Source organism: Rhinolophus hipposideros (genome assembly GCF_964194185.1).
Source record: "Rhinolophus hipposideros genome assembly, chromosome: 12".
NCBI classification, from domain to species: Eukaryota; Metazoa; Chordata; class Mammalia; order Chiroptera; family Rhinolophidae; genus Rhinolophus; species Rhinolophus hipposideros.
The window spans coordinates 47196187-47220592 of NC_138058.1; the positions used below are offsets into that span (position 1 = coordinate 47196187).

General features: G+C 35.6%; 1 protein-coding gene across 1 annotated transcript in view; it reads right to left on the reverse strand.

The window, feature by feature from the left end:
- SLC3A1 (solute carrier family 3 member 1) overlaps positions 1-7494 on the reverse strand; it is a 38998-nt gene extending 31504 nt beyond the window's left edge. The window contains exon 1 of the mRNA XM_081069250.1: positions 5929-7494. The gene's annotated coding sequence lies outside the window, so the exon portion shown is untranslated. The remainder of the gene's footprint in view (positions 1-5928) is intronic.
- Positions 7495-24406: the final 16912 nt, after the last annotated feature.

The window sequence follows — 24406 nt, forward strand, 5'->3', positions numbered from 1 at the left end:
AAGTGGAAATTATATTCTGTACAAAAATATAGTTTTTTAACACTTAGTCAAATGTTCTTACCTTGGTACAGTTTAAGGAGTGAAATTTTAAGTCAGAGGAAGATTCAAGCCTACCTCCACCACTTGCTCTCTTGATCTTAGATAAATTTGCCAGCTTCTCTAAGTCTCTGTTACCTCATCTGTAAAATTTAATTTGGATCTGGGGTTATCATTATAAATATATTTTAAAGTAAAATGTTCTTAAAAACAGTTCTAATTAGAAGGAAACAGAAAAATAGATTTATCCTAGCTAGAGATGGAAGTTCAACTTATTGAACCACTGAAATCAAAGGAGAATATTTAAATATGATTTTGTTCAAAGTTAAACAATTGAAAAACATTTTTTTCAGCCAAATATAACAGAAACAGCAAAAGAAATCTTAATAGAACATGAAAATGTAGCAAACGTCACAACAAAACATTACTCTCTCACATACAGTTAATGCAAACATATAAAATCAATAGCTAAATCACATTCAATAAGAGATTAAGAGATTGCAAATTATATTTAAGAAATTACATCACATAAAAGTACTTTCTTGATAGAATTAAAGAAACCTAAATTAAAACATTATTAAGGTATATAGTATATTAATTGCGTTAACAGCCCCATTAATGGAACACCTGTATCTATGACTTTTGTCCCATAATTTCTTAGTGCCTTAACACACTGAGTCCAGGCTTGGCCACGTGGGTTGCTTTAGCCAATGGGACAATAACAAATTTGACACAAAAATAGACTTTTTAAAAAATGTTAATGTATTTCTGCTCCTCTTTTAGACCTCAGCCAGCAGCATGAGATCATGCCCAGGCTAGCCTGCTGCAGGATGGGGGTTAGGGGCGAGCTGTGGGAGATGTGCGAAGGAGAGTGGACTCTTCCCTTCCAGGGTCTTCTAGGCTAGCAAGTCCCCGGACAGACAACCAATTGACCACAGATGCATAAGCAAGTGGGATCTGTGAGCCTAGCGCAGGGTAGCAGCCACACCGCCCCATCCACAAGTATCCTGTCACGAAATGAATTAATAAATGGTTGGGTTACTTTCTGGGTTTGGCTTTTACAAAAACAGCTTTATCGAGGGATTATTGACAGACAAGAAACTGCACTCAGTTTTAAAGTACACAATTCGGTGTTTTTACATTTTGTATACACCCATGAAAGCATCACCACAATTAAAATACTGAACATGTCCATCAGCAGCAAACCTTTTCTCCTGTGCTTTCCTCATCTCTCCCTCCTACCTCTGCCTGCGCCCCCACCACCACCCCCAGTCCCAGGCAACCGCGAAGAGGCTTTCTATCACTAGTGATTAGTTTGCATTTTCTGGAGTTTTATATAAAAGGAATCATACATAAGTATATACTTTTGAAGGTCTGGTTTCTTTTACTCAGCATAATTATTTTGACACTTATCCATCTTGTGTGTATCAATATTTCATTTTTTTATTAGTTGATGAGCTTTTAGAGCAGTTGTAATTTTATAGAAAAATTGAACAAAACCACAGTGTTTTTTTCTTTAAGGAGGGCACAGCTCACAGTGGCCCATGTGGGGATCAAACAGGCAACGTTGGTGTTATTAGCCCTGCGCTCTAACCAACTGAGCTAACCAGCCACCGCCCAGAGAGTTCTTATCTACCCTCTCTTCCCCTACTCCTTCATTTTCCATTATTAGCATCTTTATTACTGTGGTACATTTGATGCACAATTGATGAGCCCACATTGACATATCATTAACTAAAGTCCCCAGTGTACATTATGGTTCACACTTCAGGTTGTATAGTTAGTTCTATGAGTTTTGACAAATGCATGATGTCATGTATCCATTACAGTATCATACGGAATAGTTTCACTGCTCTAAAAAAATCCCCTGTGCTTCACCTGTTCACCCCTCCCTCTCTCCCCCCTAAACCCCTGACAACCACTGATCTTTTTACCGTCTCTGTAGTTTTGTCTTTTCCAGAATGTGATCCAGTTGGAATAAGGCAGTATTAGCCTTTTCGGACTGGCTTCTATCACTATGCACTTGAGTTTTCTCTCCTTTTCTTAACAGAGCACTTATTTTTATTGCTGAATAATATTCCATTGTCTGGATGTCCTACAGTTTATCTCTTCACCCTATTGAAATGCATCTTAGTTGCTTCCAGGTTTTAGCAATTATGAATAAGGCAACTGTAAACCATTGTGTGCAAGTCTTTTTGTGGACATAAGTGTTGAACTAATTTTAGTAAATAGCAACAGACAAGATTGCTGGATCACATGGTAAGATTATATTTAATGTATAAGAAACTGCCAGACTGTCTCCCCCAGTGGCTGTACCATTTACATTCCCACCAGTAATGAATGCAAGTTCCTGTTGCTCCTCATCCTTGCCAGCATTTGGTGTTTTCAGTGTTTTGGATATTAGCCATTCTAATAGGAGTACAGTGCTACTTTACTGTTGTACAGTACATTCCTTTTTATTGCTAAGTAGTCATCCATTGTAAGGATACACCACTGTTTATAATTGAACATTTTTACCCCCAGCTTTTGACTATTATAACGGCTATGAGCAATGATGTGCAAGTCTTTGTAAGGATATAGCTTTCTTTTCTCCTACCATGTTTCCCCGAAAATAAGACCAAGCTGGACCATCAGCTGTAATGCATCTCTTGGAGCAAAAATTAACATAAGACCCGGTCTTACATTATAGTAAAATAAGACCAGGTCTTATACTAATTTTTGCTCCAACAGACGCATTAGAGCTGATGGTCGGGCTAGGTCTTATTTTCGGGGAAACACAGTAGGTAAACACCTACAAATGGAATGGCTGGATCATACGGTAGGTGCTTGTTTAACCTTTTAAGAGACTGCCAAAGTATTTTAGAAAGTGGTTGTACCACTTTACATTGTCTTCAGGAGCAAGTGAGAGTTCCAGTTCTTCCACATCCTAGCCAGCACTTGGGATGTTCAATCTGTTTAGTGATTTCAGTAAGTAGGTGGTGGTATCTCTGTGGTTTTAATTTGTACATCTCTAATGACAAATGATACTGAATATTTTTCCAGTGCTTATTCGCCATCCATATACATCTAATTAGGTGAAGCTGATGCTGGCATTCAGCTAGAAGGGTCACAGTTCTCTCCACAAGTACCCCTCTGCATGTAGTGTCTCCACATTGGCTACTTTGGACTTCCTCAGAGCATTCTTTGTCCCTAATGTGAGTGTCCCAGTGGAAGAGAGAAAGCAAGGCAGAAACTATCCTTTTTGTGACCTAGCCTCAGAAGTCACATCACATCTTTTTGACTGTACTTTATATACCAATCCCAGGGTCCATGTCTGAAGGGACTAAGGATATGGATACAGGGAAGCCATTAATTGGCTATTAATGCAATTAATCTCTCATGTATCTTAACAGTGTTTTCTTTTAAATTTGGGGGGTAAAACCCACATAAAATATACCATCTTAACCATTTTTAAGTATACAGTTCAGTTGGGTTAAGTACATTCACATTGTTGTGCAACCAATCACCAGAACTTTCCATCTTGCAAATCTGAAACTCTATACCCAATAAACAACTTTTTCACTTCTCTCCTTCCTCCCAGCCCTTAGTAGCCACCATTCTTTCAGTTTCCATGAATCTGACTACTTTGGTTATTTCATATAAGTGGAATCATACACTATTTATATTTTTGTGACGGGCTTATTTCGTTTAGCATAATGTCCTCAAGATTTGTTATATTATTATGTGACATTATTATGTGACATGTTATATTATAGCACATGACATAATTTTCTTCCTAAAAGGGCTGAATAATATTCTACTGTATGTCTATACCGCATTTTGCTTATCCATTCATCTGTCAGACATTTTGGTTGCTGCCATCTTTTGGCTATTGTGAATGCCTCTAGGAACATGGTTGTGCAAACATCTCTTCAAGACCCTGCTTTTAGTTCTTGTGGATATACGAGGTTGGACAATTATGTTCACCATGTAAGTACACGGTGGAACATTTGTGAACTTAATTGTCTGACCTTTTGTATTCCCAGAAGTGGAAATGCTGGGTCATAAGGTAGTTTTATTTTTAATTTTTTGAGGACCCTCTATACAGTTTTCCATAGAGGTTGCACCACTTTACAATCTCACTATCATGCACAAGAGTACCAATTTCTCCACATTTTCGCTAACTCTTGTTATTTTCTGTGTTTTTTTTCCCCCATAGTAACCATCCTGCTGGGTATGAAGTGGTATCTCAGTGTGGCTTTGATATGCATTTCCCTAATGATTAATGATGTCGAGCATCTTTCCTATGTTTGTTTGTATATCGTCTATAAAGAAATAGCTATTTAAGTCCTTTGCCCATTTTTAATCAGGTTATTTGATATTTGCTGTTGTTGCACTATAACAACGTTTTAATTTGTTAATTCCAACAGGCACCAGACGCAGCCCTGGGCGAGATGTTTCAGTGTCTCTCAGACCCAGTTTGACAATCACAGCCGGGGGATTTCTGTGGCCATCGGCAACAGGGAGCCACTGCTATTAATAGCAACAGTTCACCACTGTGCCTTCCTGTGGACCAGACCTCCAGACAGTACAAAGCAAAACAACACATACAAACAAAAGAGTGTAATTAGGTCCTTATGTGACATCATTGGCCAACAATGTAATTGAATCCAGTGTAAAGGGCTGGTTTTATAAAGGTTTTCAGCTTTAGGGTGTCTCAATTCTTTACTGCTCAAAGGCTTTGTTCTCAGAAACAGTCCAGCATTACAAAAGAAACAATGACACATAGTATCTGGTCTTTAACAAAAGATCTATTGAAAAAGGTCACCTAGTAGCTAAACGGCTAGGTTACCTACCCCATGATAAATATTTCAAATTCAGACACACTGAGCTATTTCTGGAAAACTTGCAATTATTAACATCGAGAGACGCTGTACTATCACGGATAGTCATGGGGTAAATTCAAAGAGCATGATTCACATGCTACTTTCAAAACGCTGCAGTCATCTGAGAACACTGAGTGTTAGAACTTCATTGGGACACAAACGTCAGTCTCTGCAATCTACAGCTGGGGAAATGTGGCTCTTGGATGTTGACTGAATGCCTCAATTCCCTGGCCAGACCCAGTGTTCCAGGAGGAGGCTCTATGAGCCCCTGACCATTAATGCACACACTCTGAACAAGGCTTGCCTGAAAGCTAGAAAATATTTGGAATGGCTTTGGGTGCTGGGTCAGGGTCTCTGAGAACACACATGTCACACTGTAAGGAAATTCCTTTACCCACATCTAGGCAGGTACATAATACTATTGTGAATGTGTTTCTTTAAAATAAAGCCCACTTACCCTCCACGATTGGTCACATTAATCTTCTCAAAACACTCATTTCACAACTCTAAAGCTGTCAATGGCTTCTCATAAAGAGAACAAGTCCAAATGTCTTAGCCTAGAAGCCTAACCTGCAATCTGTGCCCATATTACATTTCTAATCTTATTTATCTGGTAATATCAGGCCCTCTGCTCCAGTCAACCACTGAGGCTCATCATTCCCTCATTACTGACTCTGGACATTTGTTCCTGGCTCTTTTCCAGGCCCTGCTCCATCCACCTTCCCCAGCCCTCACCAGTATCACGCCAGTGGAGACTGCTCTAGTCCTCCCAGAACTCCCATTCATCCTTATAATGGCGGTTATTTTAAAATATGATTTTATGTGGTCTTCCCATCCTAGATGACAGTACCTATCACCACAGTGTATAGTACAGAGCGTTGCCCCTGGAACACTTTCAGAAGGAAAGGGTCTTGGAGATCATCCCCAATAAATTAAACGTAATTAAATTTTAAAAATTGGAAAAACACACTTAAATTAATAAAAACATTTTAAAAAGTACATTAAATAGCATAAAGAAATTACCTACCAGTGGTAACAGGCTGGTCAGCTTCCTCCCCAGCAACGAGCTCTGCATAGTGAGGTCTATATTATAGATAAAAGTTGTTCTTTTTAACATTATAACTGTAGTAACAATTACTATTAAATATTAAGTATCAGGACAATAGGGTCTATTCACTACATTTGCAGGAAGAGAACTTTTCAAATTATTCTTTACAAAACATGAATGATCTGCTTGGAGATAATGTCTCTATCCTCAGTTACTTCAAGAGACAACTAGGAACTTCTCTCCCTCAATAAGAAATAAATATTAGTTCTCTTTGTTAGTAAACACTGAATAGGAAGAGGCTATTAGGAAGAGGCTTAAGCAGTAGAACATAATATCAACCAACATATCCCTTTTGTTTCTATTTCCTCTATTTCCACTTTAAAAATATATATTTGTTTAATTTGAGTAAGACCATGACGACAAGGACTCTTTATATCTTCTAAGTTCGATTTAATGATCATACCTTGACTTGAATCATAATTGATTGTTTGGAAGTCCTTAAGTAGTAAGTCTGCTTTAAATCAGAGGAAATGATCTAAATATAGAGAGCACCACAAATTGTGTCAGTTCTAGTCATAGATGTCAGTCGTGTCCTTATCTGCTCCTTACAACCAAGAATGAAAAACTGTGGGGCTAGATCTTCAACAGGAGTGAATGTGGTTTATTGGAATGTTCTAACAAGAATAGTCATTATCTTTGGTTACTTGGTAAATATAAAAAAGTATCATCTTATACAAGGGAAAACAAAGTCTGCTCTCTGTACACTTTATCAAGCAAAGCCATGATCAAATACGTGAAATATTTGGCAAGCTATCTTGGACAAGGATCTTCGTATTTTCTAGAAATTGGACGTTTCTGTACAACAGTTAATCACACAAAGTACCAGAATATGCATATCCTGATTTTCTGATATGGAGCCTTCTGATGAACATTTTTATTATTGCAGTGGAAGAAAAATATTTTTTTTTCTCTATCTTTTTAAGTCCTTGACTGAGATTCCTGGAACAAGACAGACTAACAAGAGAAAACAGACAAATTTATTTATTTATTTATTCATTCATTCATTCATTCATTTTTTAAAGAGGGCACAGCTCAAAGTGGCCCATGCAGGGATTGAACCAGCAACCTTGGTGTTAATAGCAACAGACTCTAACCAATTGAGGTAACTGGCCGCCCCAGACAAATTTAATATAAATTTTGTGTGACACGGGAGCCTTCAACAGGACATGAAGACCTGAAGAAATAGTTAATCCTGAATGTTTTTATGCTAGATTTGATGAGGAGTAGAAAGTTGTGGAAAGATATAATGGGTGAAAGGGTATGAAGGAAGTGTAGTAAATTGGAGAAACCTTGGCAAAGCTAAAATTCATTCTGGTGTAGGGAGGGTATAAACCTCTCACAAAAGGGTTTTGTAACGTGCTTCAGGGGAAGGTCAGAAAGTTCTTCCTGCACTTGTCACTTCTCAAATTTCTCAGCTTGAAATATTCACTGTGCCGAGGTGCCAAATCTCGGGGTAGCATATTCTGAACTCCATTGTTATCATTCAATATTAATTATTTTCACAGAAGTACCTATGCTATTTGACTATACAAACACTTTGTCACAACAAGTAGCAGGTCTGTTTTGAGGAGTGTGTGTATCGGTCAGTAAACTTTGTCCCAGATCAAATCCAGCCCAATACATGTTTTTGTAAATAAAGTTTTATTGGAACACAGCTGCTTTCATTTGTTTATGTGTTATCTGTGCCTGCTTTCTACAACAGAAGAATTAAGAGACAAGAGACCACATGGCCCTCAAAGCCTAAAATACTTACTTTCTGATTCTTTACAGACAAAGTCTATCAACCCTTGATCTACAGAACAAAGAACAATAACTAAATATGTTAAGGGATTATTACCAAAAAAAAAAAAAAATTATCACTCCAAAAGCCTCAAAGGATGTCACCCTGAGCCTATATACTTTTGTACCAGAAAAGCAATAGTATGTACTTAAAAGGCAGAATCCCCTCTCCTAAGCTTGAGAAGATATCAAAATTAAAATCATAATTAAAATGGAGGCATTCCTTATAAGTAGAAGATGACAGTGGTTTTAGTTTTGGAACTGATGCACTAGTGAGAATAAAAAAGAGGCTGCTCTAAAAGGTTACAAAACTCGGGGCTTTTATAAAATTTGGAGTATTCTTCTCTTGTGAATTTCATCTTGAGTTCATATCTTTTGAAATATAATAAAAATATTAAACATAAAACAGATTTTTAAAAAATTTTACAGTGAATACCCATAAACCCCAAACTACATTTAAGACATTTCTATTCTCTTTTTCAGTAAGATTAATGAGGTATAAAATACACACTTACCTTTTTTAGGTGTATAATTTGATGAGGTTTCACAAATGTTACGTAATCACCACAATCATCATATGAAACAGTTCCATCACTCCCAAAATTTCCTTCATGTCCCTCTGTAGTTAAGCTCCTCTTCCCAGACCAAAACCCTGGCAACGACGAATCTGCTGTTGTTATAATTTTGTGTCTTCTCGAATTTCAAGATAAATGGAATCATGTAGTGGGTAGTCTGTTGTGTCTGCTTTCATTTAGACTAATGCTTTTGAGATCCATCCATGTTGTCACATGAATAGTAGTTCGTTCCTTTTATTGGTAAATGGCATTCATTATATGCATGTGGTTTATCCTTTCATTAGCTGATAGACTTTGAAGTATTTCCGATTTTGGACTATTGTAAGCAAAGCCCTTAAGAACATTCGTTTACAGATTTTTGTGTGGACATATGTTTTGATTTCTCTTGGGTAAGTACTGAGAAGTGGAATGTTGGGTCATGAGTATATACATTGCTGGGTTAGTATTAGGTTTATAAGAAACTGTTTTCTAAAGTGGTTGGAACCTTTTTACCTTCCCATCAGCTATGCCTGAGCTCCATTACCGCTGACAATTGGTAATGCCAGTATTTGTAACTTCAGTCATTTTAGTGAGTTGCAGTGGCATTAATACTTTGCCTTAATGCCTAGTAACTTAAAGCATTGGTGCTTGTTTGCCATTTGTATATTTTCCTTGGTGAAATGCGCATTCTTCAATATTGTACCCCTTTGTGAAATGTCTATTGTAAGCACAACTCCTTTTACCATTTATGTTTGGCCTAAGGCTTGCCTTTTCATTTTCTTAACAGTGTCTCTTGAGAAGTTTTTAACTCTTATTTGAGCTTTGCCTAATCCAGGGTCACAAAGACATCCTCCGATGTTTTTTCCATTTAGAAATTTTAGTTTTAGCTCTTACAGTAAAGTCTGTGATTCACTTCAAGTTAATTTTTGTGTGACATGAGATAAGGGCGTCAAGGTTTTTTGTTTGGTTTTTGCATGTAGCTGTGTACTTGTTCCAGAATCATTTGTTTGAAAGACTTTCCTTCCCCCATTGAATTACTTGTCAACCTTGTGAAAAATCAAGTGACCATATAAGTGTTACATACTTACGTAGTCTATTTCTGGACCCTCTATTGTGTTCCACTAACATGTGTATAACCTGACACCAAAAGCACATTATAATTACTGTAGCTTTATAGTAATTCCTGCAATCAGGTAGTATGAATCCTCCAACTTAATCCTCCTTTATCAAAATTGTTTTGAATATTCTAGGTCCATTTGCATTTCTGTTTTAGAATCAGCTTGTCAAATTCTACCAAATAAATGGCTGCTAAGCATTTTGGTTAGGGCTTCTTTAATCTATAAATCAATTTGGGGATAGCTGACATCTTAACCATATTGAATCTTTGACCCAAGAACACAGTTATCTCCCTCCCCTTATTTAGATCTTTATTATTCTCTTAAAATGGCTTGCAGTTTGCCATGTTCAGGTCCTGCACATATTTCATTAACTTCCAAGTGTTTCATGTATTTTGATTGTATTGCAAGTGTTATTGATTTTTCCATTTAAGTTTTCAATTGTTTGTTCCTAGTATATAGAAATACAAATATTTTTGGTACATTGTATCCTGTGATCTTATTAGTTGTAGTAAGCTTATTAGGTGTAGTATCTTATTTATAGATTCCTTATCATTTTCTACTTACACAATCATGTCACCTGCATATAAAGACAGTTTTACGTTTCTTTCCAATTTGTATGCTTTTAATTTCCTTTTTTTTTTTTTGTCTTGTTGCACTGGCTAAAACTTCTAGTCAATATTGAATACAAGTGGTGAGAGCAGACATTGCCTTGTTTGGTGTATTAGAGGGAAAGTATTCAGTCTTTTACCATTGTTTGTTAATGGATGTTAAGTTTAGGTGTTAGTTACCCTTCTCAGGTTGAGCAAGTTCCCTTTGACTTGTAGTTAGCTGAGAATTTCTATTATGTACGGGCCCTGAATTTTGTCAAATGCTTTTCCTGAATGTAATGAGATGATATGATTTCCCTTTTTTTCCTCCCAGTGTTGAACTACATTGATTTTAAAGTTTCCTCTAATGTGTCAATTTCATTAACATAAAATTTTTCATATTTCTTTTTTTTAATGTCTGTCAGATCCATGATGGTAGCTCCCCTTTCATTTCTAATAGTGATAATTCTGCCTTCGTTTTTTTCCTGCTCCATTTTGTAAGAAGTTCATTGATTTTATTAATATTTTCAAGAGCCAGATTTTTATTTGATTGACTTTTCTATTTTATTGATTTCTGTTCTCATCCTTATTGTTTCCCTCCTTTCTTGCACTTGTAGTTCTTAAGTTGGATAGTTGAGAACTTACATGCTTTCTAAAATAAATGTTTAAAGCTATACATTTCCCTCTAAGTACTACCTTAGCTGTAGCCGACACATTTTGGTAATTTTCATTTTCATTCTGTTCAAGTTATTTTCTAATTTCTCTTGTAATTGATACTTGGGCACATGAATTATGTAGAAGTGTGTTGTTGTCATCTGTTATTGATTTCCAGGTTAATCCTATTGTGGTTAGAGAATACTCTTTGTATGATTTCAATCCCCCTTAAATTTAGTGAGACATTTAAGAAGCAGGGGTATATTTTCCTTGCTCACTTTCCTTATGCTGCTTGAATACAGATGACACAAGGCCCTGGATGATGATGTAGCCACAAAATGGGGAAGGTTTCAGATTTGAATCACCACATGAAAGAAAGCAGCACACTTACCTGGAAAACCCATCCTGGCCTATACATGAGCAAGAACTAAACTTCAATTGTTTGACCCATTACAGGTTTTGTTTTGTTTGTTGTATCAGTTTAGCTTACCCTGATGAAAATGCTGTTTATCTTTTTAAGGCTCCCTCTCACCACACACACTCACTACCCTGGAAGTGAGTTTCTCATCCAACAAAATCTGTATTTCAGTTCACACTATCCAAAGCATACCCCTATCTATCCCCCACACTATCCAAAGCATATTGAATTGAATAATCTATTCAATTATTTTCATGTGTTCTGTTAACAAAAACTTCATATGAATATAAATATATATGAAGTTTACATCAGTCATGACTTTTTAAAAATAAAATTTTATTGAAGTGTAGCATACATACAGAAATGTGCACAAATGTTATATATATATATATATATATATACATATATACAGATATATGTATACATATAAATTACGATGATGGTAACTACTTGGAGCATCTCTTGTAATTGCGGAAGTCAAATATGACTTGTATTCGTCTTTTGTTACTGGTATATATTGAGTACTACAATTTTAATAGTTTTTTCCTTTCTTAAAATGTGTATACTTGTTTTGGCTATATATATACATATATATATGTCTGCAGAAATTTACAAAGCTGTCTATATCTGGGGCATTTCTTTCCTTTCCATTCTTCCTTTCTTACTTGGTATTTTTGAAGCCCTGCACCCAGTGTGTGTCACAGAGAGGCCCTTCCCCGAAGTCTGAACTCAGGACTGGAAGCCAAAACTGGTCCTCCACAATTGCCTACATGTGGCTCAGTTCCTCTGCCATACTCCTCCAGTGCCACCTTTTCCCATTTTTTTTAAGGGAAAGAGTATATAATACAGGTAGGGAAGAATGTAAAGAGAGAAACTACAATCATCTCTTTTCCCAGAGCAAATGCAAGACTCCAGGGCTGCCACTAGCCAATCTGGCATCTTTGGTAAATTTTTAAATTTCCTCTCTTGAGGAATCCTTTCTTGAGTCACTTTACCTCCACCTGTCAGATATGTGTTGCAATATAGCTATACTAATTTTGTTAGTAAGCACACTTTCCTGCCACTTGCTGGAAAGTTATCACAAATTGCCTGTGATGTGAATAGTGTCCTTTGGCACATGGCTGTGTTCTGTTCTGTCCACTACACATGCTGCATGTGGCCACAGGCTGTCGACCAAATTACAGTTTGATTTTTAAAAAAGTATTGGGATCATTTTGTAAAACACCTTTTTATTGAAGAATCACATACGTACGGGATAAAAAAGGGAGATGTACTTAAAAAAAATAACACAACGATAAAACAAGAAGAAACCACCAGTTTGCACAGGAAGAAATGTAACAAGTTCAGAATTTCAAAAATGCATAAGTAATGCAAGAAACACCGTAAGCAAAAATAAACCCCAGATATTTGCATGTAGCCACAGTAACAAAATCAAAGTGAAAACACCAAATAAGTTATATACAAGTGATAGGGCCCATAAGAACTTTATTTTCTATTTTGTGCTGATGGCAAACAAGAAAATGATACTGAAAATCAAAGAATATTTTTCGGTGGCCACTGTAAGTTATACAGAAGTGTGGAGTCGGCTACTACATCATCAGAAAGGGTAAATGTCATTCCAATTTTTGGAAGAGGTAAAAGATGGTGACAACTTGATACTGATCCCCGGAAAGGCCTTGAATAGATTCTAATAATAGTAATAATAATAATAATAATAATTTTTAAGTCTTTAGGAAAAAGAACATCATTCACTATGAATCAGCAGGTTTTACTTAACTTCATGAACTTTTGAGGGCAGTTACTCAACTAACATTTGGAAAATGCGAATCTTTGGCAAGGAATGTAAGATCTCATATCCTTACAGAAAACCTTGAAGAAATATGGGCTGATCACTTAGGCACTGAAATTCTTACATAATGGGTATTGATTGGTACATCAGTCAATTTGTATTATACTGAAGAGCAGTTTCTGAGGCCTACTGTGGGCTGCGATCCTCGGACTTGTTTCATTCAATATAGAAGGTTTACATATCAAACTCTGGAGTGACTGGAAAGAAAAAGTTAGCAATATGTCTCAGATGAATCCAAAAACATCTCAAAAGGTTAATGAGTCTAATACAAGGAAACTTAATAAGAATAAAATGATTTTTTGTACACCTGAAAGTAATTTTAAAAAAAGAATAAATGAAGGTCCTACGAAGTGGGCTCAACAGAACACCAACTGCACAAGTGCAGGAGGGGGAAAGAATGTGTGACAGCAGTAAAAATAATTAACCTCAAAGGACTCAAAAAGTACCATGTAGGCATCCGAAAAGCTACTCCAATATTTAGTTATTAAATAGAAGAGTATTCACTAGAACACAGGACATGAAAGTTCTGCTACCTATAAATGTTCACTTCTGGTTTGTACACTTTAAGAAAGATATAAGGGCAACAATGATCAAAACAGCATGGTATTGGCAGAAAAACAGACACACAGACCAATGGAATAGAGAACCCAAAAATAAACCCATATAAATATGGACAGATAATTTTTGACAAAGAAAATTCCCATACAAAACATACAATGGAGAAGAGACAGTCTCTTCAATAAATGGTGCTGGGAGAATTGGAAAGCCACATGCAAAACAATGAAACTGGACTGTTATCTGTCACCATGTACCAAAATTACTTCAAAATGGATCAAAGACCTAAGCATAAGACCTGACACAATAAACTGCATAGAAGAAAACATAGGTATTAAACTTATGGACCTTGGGTTCAAAGACCATTTTATGATTTGACTCCAAAGACAAGGGAAGTAAAAGCTAAAATAAATGAATAGGACCATATCAAACTAAAAAGCTTCTGCACAGCAAATGAAACCATCAACAAAATAAAGAGGCAACCAACTGAATGGGAGAAGATTTTTGCAAACAGTGCCTCCAATAAGGGGCTAATATCCAAAATATATAAGGAATTCATACAATTCAACAAGAAAAAAACAATCCAATTAAAAAGTGGGCAGAGGACTTGAAGGGACATTTCTCCAAAGAGGACTTAAAAATGGCAAATAGACACATGACAAAATGCTCATCATCACTAATCATCAGAGAAATGCAAATAAAAACCCCAATGAGATATCACCTCACCCCAGTCAGAATGGCTATCATCAACAAGACAAACAGTAACAAGTGTTGGAGAGGCTGTGGAGAAAAAGGAACCTTCATACACTGTTCATGGGAATGCAGATTGGTGCAGCCGTTATGGAAGGCAGTGTGGAGGTTCCTCAAAAAATTAAGAATAGAATTACCATATGACCCTGCAATCCCTCTCCTGGATATCTACCAAAAATATCTGAAAACATTTATCCATTAAGACATGTGTGCTCCAATGTTCATTGCAGCTTTATTTACAGTGGCCAAGACATGGAAACAACCAAAATGTCTTTTGATAGATGATTAGATAAAGAAGTTGTGGCATATATACTCAATGGAATACTATGCGACGGTAAGAAAAGATGAAATAGTACCATTTGTGACAACATGGATGGATCTTGAGATTATAATGCTAAGCGAAATAAGTCAGACAGAAAAAGTAGAGAACCATATGATTTCACTGATATGTGGCATATAAAACTGAAAACAAATGAACAAGACAAGCAAATGAAGGAACAAAACACATAGACTTAGACAATAGTTTAGGGGTTACCAGAGTTTAAGGGGGTAGGGAGATTGTAGAAAAGGGTAAACGAGATCTAGTATATGGTGATGGAAAGAGAACTGACTCTGGGTGGTGAACACACAATGTGAGATATAATGCATTATAGAATTGTACACCTGAAATCTATGTAATTTCACTAACTGTCACCCCAATAAATTTTAATTTAAAAAAAAGATATTAAAAAACAAGAGGTTTTGGAGAAAGGGGTCTTGGATGGTAAAGAAATTGAAGCCACAATATATGATGAGGCTATAACTGGGGATATAACAGAAAAGATGCTGGGAGTCATAATAGTTGTAGTTAAATGTTTGGTCGCAAGAATTAAGAGAAATGAAGGGAGGAAACAGGGAACCAACTAGATCCAGCAAAGCTGCAAAAAGATGGAATTATTAGGTTGGTGAAAAAGTAACTGCAGTTTTTGCAATTGTTTTTTACCTTTGAAACTTTTTTTAAACTTTTGCAATTACTTTTGCACCAACCTAATAGGATTCTGGACCCTGGAGAGTCAGATCAGATGCTGCTAAATGGTCATCTGGTATTCAGGTTTTTTCCAACTTAGTGATTTCATAAGTATGTATTTAAAGATCTGTCCAGCTATAAAACTCATTACTCTATCTTTGAAGAACAAATGACAATTCTTCAGAACTACTATGTGAAAACATTTGAGGATGTAAAACTACAAATCATTCAGTTTTCTTTATTGGCCAGTCTTTTAGTTCTCAAATGGACAAAATTTTGTGTATGTTGCTCCCCCCTCCATTTTACCAAGATGTAACTGTGTGCTGCATTTTGAAGTGAAATCAGTCTAGAAAATGTAGTTTATTTTGGCTCCCCTCCCATTTAAAGCAATCAGCATTGATGTATAAATTTCTGATGTTGAAAGACATTTCACTAGTATAGTGTAGTATACTGTTACACTATAATAGGGAACATTCTGTCTTACCTGCCAGATTTATTCATATCCCACCCTGAAAAAGCCAACAGCCCTAAAAAAAATACATATATAAAGGCAATATTAATATGGATTACAGAAAAGAATTCATTATTTTTCAAAAGTAATTTTATATAGCCAATCTTCCAGGTTCATTAACTTATGGTTTTATTTATACAATTTAGGTTACCTGTAACTCTCCGGAAATGTGTAGCATGAACCTAATTCCAACCCAATTCTAATTTTGTCTTAAATGTACAAAGGTCTGACACTTAAATTCGCAAACTTGCCACTATATGCTTACATGGTAGCAAGTTTGTGAACTTAATTGTCAGACCTTGTCTGTCTTAGAACACTATATGCATTCTCTAGGCATAACGACTACATAGCTGAGATTCCCATAAATCCATTTCAACGTTCATTCTCAGAGATGACAAAAAACATGAATAAATCCATGCAACACACTAAAGAAATTTGCTATTCTAAACAACTACATCATAGAATTATCCAGAGATGGAAAAGTGAAACTTCCCCATGGTATTCCCTAAAAGAAATTACCAACCGTCTGTCAAAATTTTTGGTATATTACCTCTCAGAATATTTATATCAATTTTCTTTGGAAAAACAAGAATTAACCTCGGCATATCTTTGTGCTCAAGGGCCAAATGTGTTCCTTTTTCTTACCAAATTTTCTTGCGCAATTTTCAATCTCAGAGTGGAAATATTATGTCTCAGAAAGGGAATGTACAGTTACTGTACAACAGTTACAGTCATTTACTTCTCCCTGATTATATAAAAGTAAATTAACAATGGAATTGTAATAAAAGGTATAGAGAGGAGCTTACCTAGGTGATGTATTTTTGTCCAAAAGTTCTATTTTTTCGCCACTAGGAAAAGTCAATGAGAAAAATACTTGAGCTGATTCCTTGCCTGACCAAGAAATAAATTCACTACCTTCTATACGAAGCATCGTTCTTTGAAATCATCTAAGTTAAGCCAAAAAGTATCTAATTTAAGGGGGTTATTAAGATTTGTATATTTATGTAGAATAAACCAGTTACAAACTACTTTCTTTATATTGATTATAAGTACTTTACCTCATTTCAGAAGAGATCTGGGCATCATAAAAACCAGTCACAAACATTTAGAAATCCAGTAACTTGATTTAAATGGTGCTTTTAGGAGAAGAGAAACAATAATGGCATATTAAAGCCTGCTTTTAACCATGAGAGTCCTTGAAATAAAATCAAAAGTACTGCCAAGCAGCCACAGGTATTTATGACATGGACAGAGAAATATATGACTTCGAAGGGTGCAGTGACAGTTCTCTGTCTCTACTAATGGGTTGTAAGATTAATGGTTAATAGCAGCATAAATACTATAATTCCATAATGATAGGTTCATTTTTCTTTCAGGTTTACGAAAAAACCTTTTCTCCTTGTCCTTTTAGGGGTTTGGAAGGTCTGCCAGACACCGTCTTTATTGTCACCCGAGCTCTCAAAGGGTTTACAAATGGACGTGCCCAAGACTGCCATCTGGTGGAAATGACAGAAATTGAAATGAGTATTTTTGGGGGGGATAAACGATTAAATTAGTTGTTTATTAAGAAGGTATGAATTAAAAATATATTGGGGGTAAACCATTCATAACAGTAATAATAAACATAAAATAACAAGGAACTAACTTATGAAATGTATAGAACATGGAGAAAAATACAAAAAATTACTCAGACCATTAAAAATATTTGTATAAAGAGAAATGTAGCATTTTCCTGCAATAGAATTTATCTCTGCTAAAAATATCAATGACCCTCAAATTAATCTACAAATATAACAACTCAACGTTAACAGGATTTTAATTTTGCAAGGAAATCTTGGCCAATTTAGTTCATGTGAAAGAATAAACATTCAATTTTTGTTAGACTAAAAAGGGAGCACTTTCCTTACCAGATAATATACAATACTACGATACTTAAGATGACATACTAACACAAAAGACAAAGCAATGAAATAGAATATTCATAAAAATACAAGTATATACAATATGTAGTAAAAAGGCATTTAAATGAGAAAAGACTAGCTGATTTGAGGGGATGATAGAAAATATTACATTTTTGCTCTGTAGTAATACCCAAAATAAGTTCTATTTGTATTATATGTAATAAAAGGCCAAAGTCATAAAAGAAAATATATGTAAATATTTACTTACTCAGAATATGAAATAATCGTCTATGTGTACAACTGAAGTTTGACACTGTTAAAGAAAATGATAAAATTCTCAATCCTTTGAATGCAAAACCAAGAGACACCTCTCAAAACTTATCAAACTGAACACCTAGGATCTTTGCAGTTTACTGTAAGTTTTACTTCAATTAAAATCCCCCACTATATTTGACTTAAAACTGTATCTGGAGGGTAAAACGGAGTATTTTTGACCCGAGAGAGCCATCCAATACTCTTCAGATCAGAGCATCTTAGCTCTCTCTAGTGCTTCTCCAATCACAGTGAGTAGAGAGCTTTTATTCTGCCTCTAGGAAAAGCTGGCATAGAAACAAAGTTATTGTGTAAGAAAAATCACAGAAACAGAGTAGCATGATATAAGATTTTGGGGGAACAAAACCTATGCTACTGAGCTTGTAGCTTTTCAGGCATTAGGTCATTTCAGACCTGCCTTGTTCTTAGTCCTATTCCTTGATATCCATATTTAAAAAAACCCCAAACAACTGAAAGGCAAGTAGTGAACTGGGGAATATAATCCACGACATATGTAACAGAATAATGGGTAACTTCCTAAGTACACAAATAACTCTCACAAATAAGAAAAACGATACCTGTCAATAGAAAATAAGCAACATATGTGAATGGGCTTTAATAAAAGCCATATAATTAGCCAAAAATAAGAGAAAGATGTTCACTCTCACTAGTAACCAAATAATTGGGAATTAAATCAAGAAAATCATAAATTACAATATTTTACCCACCAGACTGGCGATGTGCAACACTCACAAGGAAGCACAAAACATGGGCATTTCTGTATACTGTTGGGAATATAAACTGGTACCCTCTTCCCAGAAGGCAACTCAGGACCACTGAATTCATGTAGTTTCTTTTAGTTTAAATTCAATTTTATAAAAAATTCAAAAATACAGAATATTATAGAAAAGATTGTAAGACACCCATACCTACTACCCAGATATAACAGGTGTTAACATCTTCTTATCTTTACTTGGGGGTGGATGGATAAAATAAATATCTCACACTTCCCAATGCTTCTGAGGAAGTAACCACTGTCCTAAATTAATGTATTATTCCCATACATGTTTTACACATATATCAATAAATTATATCTTATTCCACCAACTCTAAGATTCCATTATGATGTACCATTTTTGAATGTATAATTAAGAAAAAGAATGCTTCCACTTAAACTACGAAACAATGCTTTAGTAACACTTAGGATTGTTTTATACTTATTGTAACACATTTTTAACTTAGACTTAAAAAAAAATCTTACGTTGTGTTTTGCTAACACAAAAACTTTGCTTCTATGTTAAATCCTAGTGTAATCATTCTGAAGACATTTTAAACAGCATTTAAACTTAACACAATTCCAACAGTGTACAAAAACCAATTGTGGAATTGAAATAGGAATAGCTATGACCAAGTTGGTGCAATTGTGCCATGACAGCTGCCTAACCAGTGGCAATTGTTAAGACGCCACTGACTGAAGATGCTTCTCGAAGATATTAAAATAGGAAGAAAAGAATGCATTTTGGAGATTTAAGCTTTTATAGAAATGACATCCTTTTGGAACTTTGTTTCTCTCAGCATTGTTTTCCAAGTCTTAAAAGACTGCCCCACCTGCCTAAGGAAGCAAAGCCAGTAACACTTGGCTGCGGCTGGAGCACAGGCTTCTCTTCTTAGCCAGTCCCTCCTTCCATTTCACTAAGCACCCCAGAAAAAAATTTTATGTAAAGGGTACTAGTAGGTTGAGGCATTCCTCCATAAACATCTGCCTTAAATCAGGAAAATAGTCTAGAGACAGTCACTTCAAACGGTGATGGGAGTGAGGCACTGGCCTTGGGGAAAAACATCTAAAAAGTTCAGTAATCAAGGAAAAATTTTAACATTTAAAAATCAAAACTAATGCAAAAGCCATTAATTTTAAATACAGTTGTTATCACTGAATTTTCCCCTTGCCTCAGGCTCCCACATAGTAAGGCAGGGCACTGTTACTGGTCCAGCCTTATGGTGAAGGGAAAGAACTGGAGTGAGTGGGGCAGTACCACAATTGTAAATATGCAACAGAACACACAAAGTAATTTTCATAAGTAGGGTGCACCATTTTCAATATTAGATCCTCAGATGAATGCAGGTCATTAAGAATTAGAGAATGTGACTAACAATTAATTATACGGGTAGAAAAAACTTTTGGATGGGCAGAGTCATCAATGTATGATATGTGTAATTTGAGAAAGGTTTTAAATACAAGGAAAAATCACTCCACGTAACTTGAAATGTAGTCTCCAAAAAAAGAGATACTACTTCCTAATACCCAAAATTATCAAGTTTACCATCAAAGTTATTTCCTTATTGAATGTCAACTTTATACATATATACATATTCACAGGCTGTAAACTACAGCATAGGGAATATAGTCAATGGTATTTTAATAGCTATGTATGATGTCAGAGGGGTAGTAGACTTGTTGGGGTTATCACTTTATGAGGGGTGTAAATGTCTAAACACTATGCTGTTTTTGTACACCTGAAACTAATAAAATTAAATTTAAAAAATTAGAGAATGTGGATTATTAACTCTAGTTTTATTGAAAGGAACTAGGTTTATATGAGAACACAATACCTACCTTCCATGTATCTGCATTTATGAGGCTACAGTAATTAAAATGGTGTGGTATTTGCATAAGGTTAGGCAAAAAGACAACAGAACTGAACTTAGAACTAGAACTGGATCATACATAGATGGGGAATTGGTATCTGACAGGGCTGGCACAATTAGCTGGCTGTATGGAAAAAAAAAAGCTTCCTCATTTCATACTATATATAACATTAAATTCAAGATGAATTGAAAACCTAAATCTGTGTGCTTGGAGGGTGGGAAGCCTTTAAAACAAAAACAGAGACTATACAAACTGGAGAGGGCAATGATTTCTTAAACATGGGAAGACAATGGCACAAATCACAGATTGATAAATAACAAGACTCCATATACAAATGTAAAAAATAACAGAGACTAGGTTTTGCAACACACGTACCAAGGAATTAGTATACAGATTAAACAAAAAACTCTAAATACATGAAAAAAAGATAAACAGAAGAAAAATGGGCAGAGTATGAGCATTCAGATCAGAGAAAACTCAAATGGCCCACACAAAAAAGGCAAAAGATGGTCGGTCACCTTACATATAATCAGAAATACAAACTAAATGATACTAAATATTTCATATTCACCTAACTGGCAAATTTAAAGTGTGACATCATCAAGTGTTACTGAGGATGGGGCAGGACAGAATAGGAATGTTCATACCTTTCTAATGGAAGTTTAACTTAGTACACCTTTATTGTACTAAGGTGTCATTAAGATTACACCTTAATAATCTTAAGGTTTATTAAGATTATTAATAAAGATTATTATAGTATGTTTGCATTATTAACCTGAAGATAGTATACCCTATAACCTAGTAATTTCATTCTAGGCAAACACTAGAGAAACACTAGTACATGTGCGCGAGGGACACACACCAGATGCCCACTGCATCCCTTTAATACTAAAAAAGTTGCAAATAACCTAAATATCCCTCAATGGAGAAATGGATCCATTGTGGTATAGTCACACCAAGGAGTACTATACCGGTTTATCTTTTTGTGTAACCATTAGCTGTTTTTACAAAATGGGATATAGAGATAATAATGTGAGCAGATAAATTCCAACCTCAGGTCAGGAGTAACAACACCCTTTTTTCCCTAACATACCCCCTGCCAAAATCAAAAGTAACCAAACATGGTGGGTGGACGGGTGGGGGTAAAGGGTGAGGAGGTGGTATCTGACTCTTGGTCTAACCCACTTACCCTTCCCCACCTTCGAAATACAACTACATCACAATACAGGTAGATCACCAATTCAAAACCTGTAAATGCCATTTACAGTTCAATGAAACACCGCTCCTTTCCTTTCTTGTAGAAAAGTAACTGTCGATGTTCATTTGCTTAGTCATATTTACACTCTCTGAGTCTTCGCAGTTTTCAAACTTTTCAAAGTCAAAGAACCTTTATTCAAATTAAATCTTAGCTGGAATCCCAACAAGTTGACACAGAAAAAAGCAGAACTACCATGTTTCCCTGAAAATGAGACCTAGCCGGACAATCAGCTCTAATGCATGTTTTGGAGCAAATATTAATAAAGACCCGGTTTTGCTTTATATTAGGTTGGTGCAAAAATAATTGCAGTTTAAAAGGTTAAAAAAAAAAATTGCAAAAACCGCAATTACTTTTGCACCAACCTAATACTGTATCAATTTACTTACATTTATTGGCAAAATCTCAGGCAAATAAATCCATGGTCCTTTAAATCATTGTGCAACTTTTGTCAAAATAAACTGCATTTCATGTTTTCAAGACTTACAAAGGAAGGAAAACCACCTCTTTCTTTATAGTTAGTGCACAAGTAAAAATAAGCATAAATGGCCCAGGAGAGTTAAGGTTTTCAGACCCATATATTAGAGTAATTCTTGGCTTGTACTGGTCTTCTTCGCCTCAAATACATGCCCAAGTATTTTCATTACAGGTAGATATTATATGGGAAGAATAAAAGAATACATTTGTGGTACAGATCTAATCACTAAAGAAATCACTGTTGCAAATATTATAGGGTTATTAGTCAAAGGAAAAAAAACCCACTTTTGATTCTACTCATATATAAAAGTTACAGATACGAAGAGATAATAACTAATAACTAACCTCCTAACACCAAGATTATACACCCCTCATTCCTGAACTAGAAGAGCAGAACTTACAATTATATCTGAGTGGGAAATGATACAGTTAACAGAAGTGTTTGCGAGGAAACAAAGCTGAAACAAAAAAACCAGAGGGAGAAGATATTATAGCCAAGAAATTAGCAAGAAATGAGAATTGCTGGTGATGCTGCCTGAAAGTCAATTTATTCTGTATTAGTAGTTACATTGCTTCACTTCTAGACCACAATGTAACATACATAAATCACCAAAACAATGGGCAAAAATAAACACTTGCTTAGTATTTTCATTAAAGCTTAAAGAATACGTAATTCCCAAAGTTGAACAGAAAAAAATCTTAAAACAATCGAGCATAAAAACTTCAATGCAGGGGCCGGCCTGTTGGCTCAGGCTGTTAGAGCTTCATGCGTCTAACTCTGAAGGCTGCCGGTTCCCACATGAGCCAGTGGGCTCTCAACCACAAGGTTGTCAATTCAATTCCTCAAGTCCCCCAAGGGATGGTGGGAAGCGCCCCCTGCAACTAAGATTGAACAGAGCATCTTGAGCTGAGCTGCCTCCCGGATGGCTCAGTTGGTTGGAGCGCATCCTCTCAACCACAAGGTTGCCGCTTCGACTCCGCAAGGGATGGTGGGCTGCACCCCCTGCAACTAGCAAGGGCAACTGGACCTGGAGCTGAGCTGCGCCCTCCACAACTAAGACTGAAAGGACAACAACTTGACTTGAAAAAAAAGTCCTGGAAGTACACACTGTTGCCCAGTAAACTCCTGTTCCCCTTCCCCAATAATATCTTTAAAAAAAAAAACAAAAAAAAAGTTCAATGCAAATAACCACTAAGAATTGACTTGCAAAAAAAAAAAAAAAAAATTGACTTGCAAAAGCAAACTCCCAGAATTGCTTTGAAATTAAATCCTAACTTAAATTCTAATGATTACATCAACATTTGACCATCTTACAAATACAATGGACTTTCTGCACATTATACATTTTAATGTGAAAAAAAAACACAATATGCTATCTTCACCAAATACTTTTAGCCACGCAAAACATGGTTCTAAAATCTTTATCATATGCTTTTATTACTTACACAAAACAAATAAAGATAATCTGGAAGAGGAAATATGGGAAGAGGCTCAAATGGACTAGTATTATTGTGAAGCCTGAGGTCCTAGAAAAAATGGACCTCAAGGGGTATGACGGCACCATCCTTTTCATATAGGAAGATCATCTATCAACGACAGTGCAACTCCCAAAGTATTTCTACATTTAGCATTCAGATATTGAATCATGGTCATAAACCGTACTGAGGCTACTAATAAACTAATGGTGAAACAGCTTAGTCATTTGTTGCTTAGATTCTTTGCTTTTCCTTCAAAATGAGAGGTTATTTTAAAACTAAATCTCAATATGCAACTTGATGTTTCAATATTTACTACATAAAGAAGCCCAAATAAACTGAGTTTTTTTAGATAGGTATGCTAATGTTTTGTTTTCCCCCCTATATTGGCAACCAACCTACATCTTAGTTTTAAATTATGCTATGGTTTCTTAGGAGGACTAAGTGTCTAGTTAGCTATTTGGACAGAACCTGAGAGCACTATGAAAATACATCAAATCCCAACTGAATCCCACACATCTGAAAACAAAACTGACTATAGGTGAAAC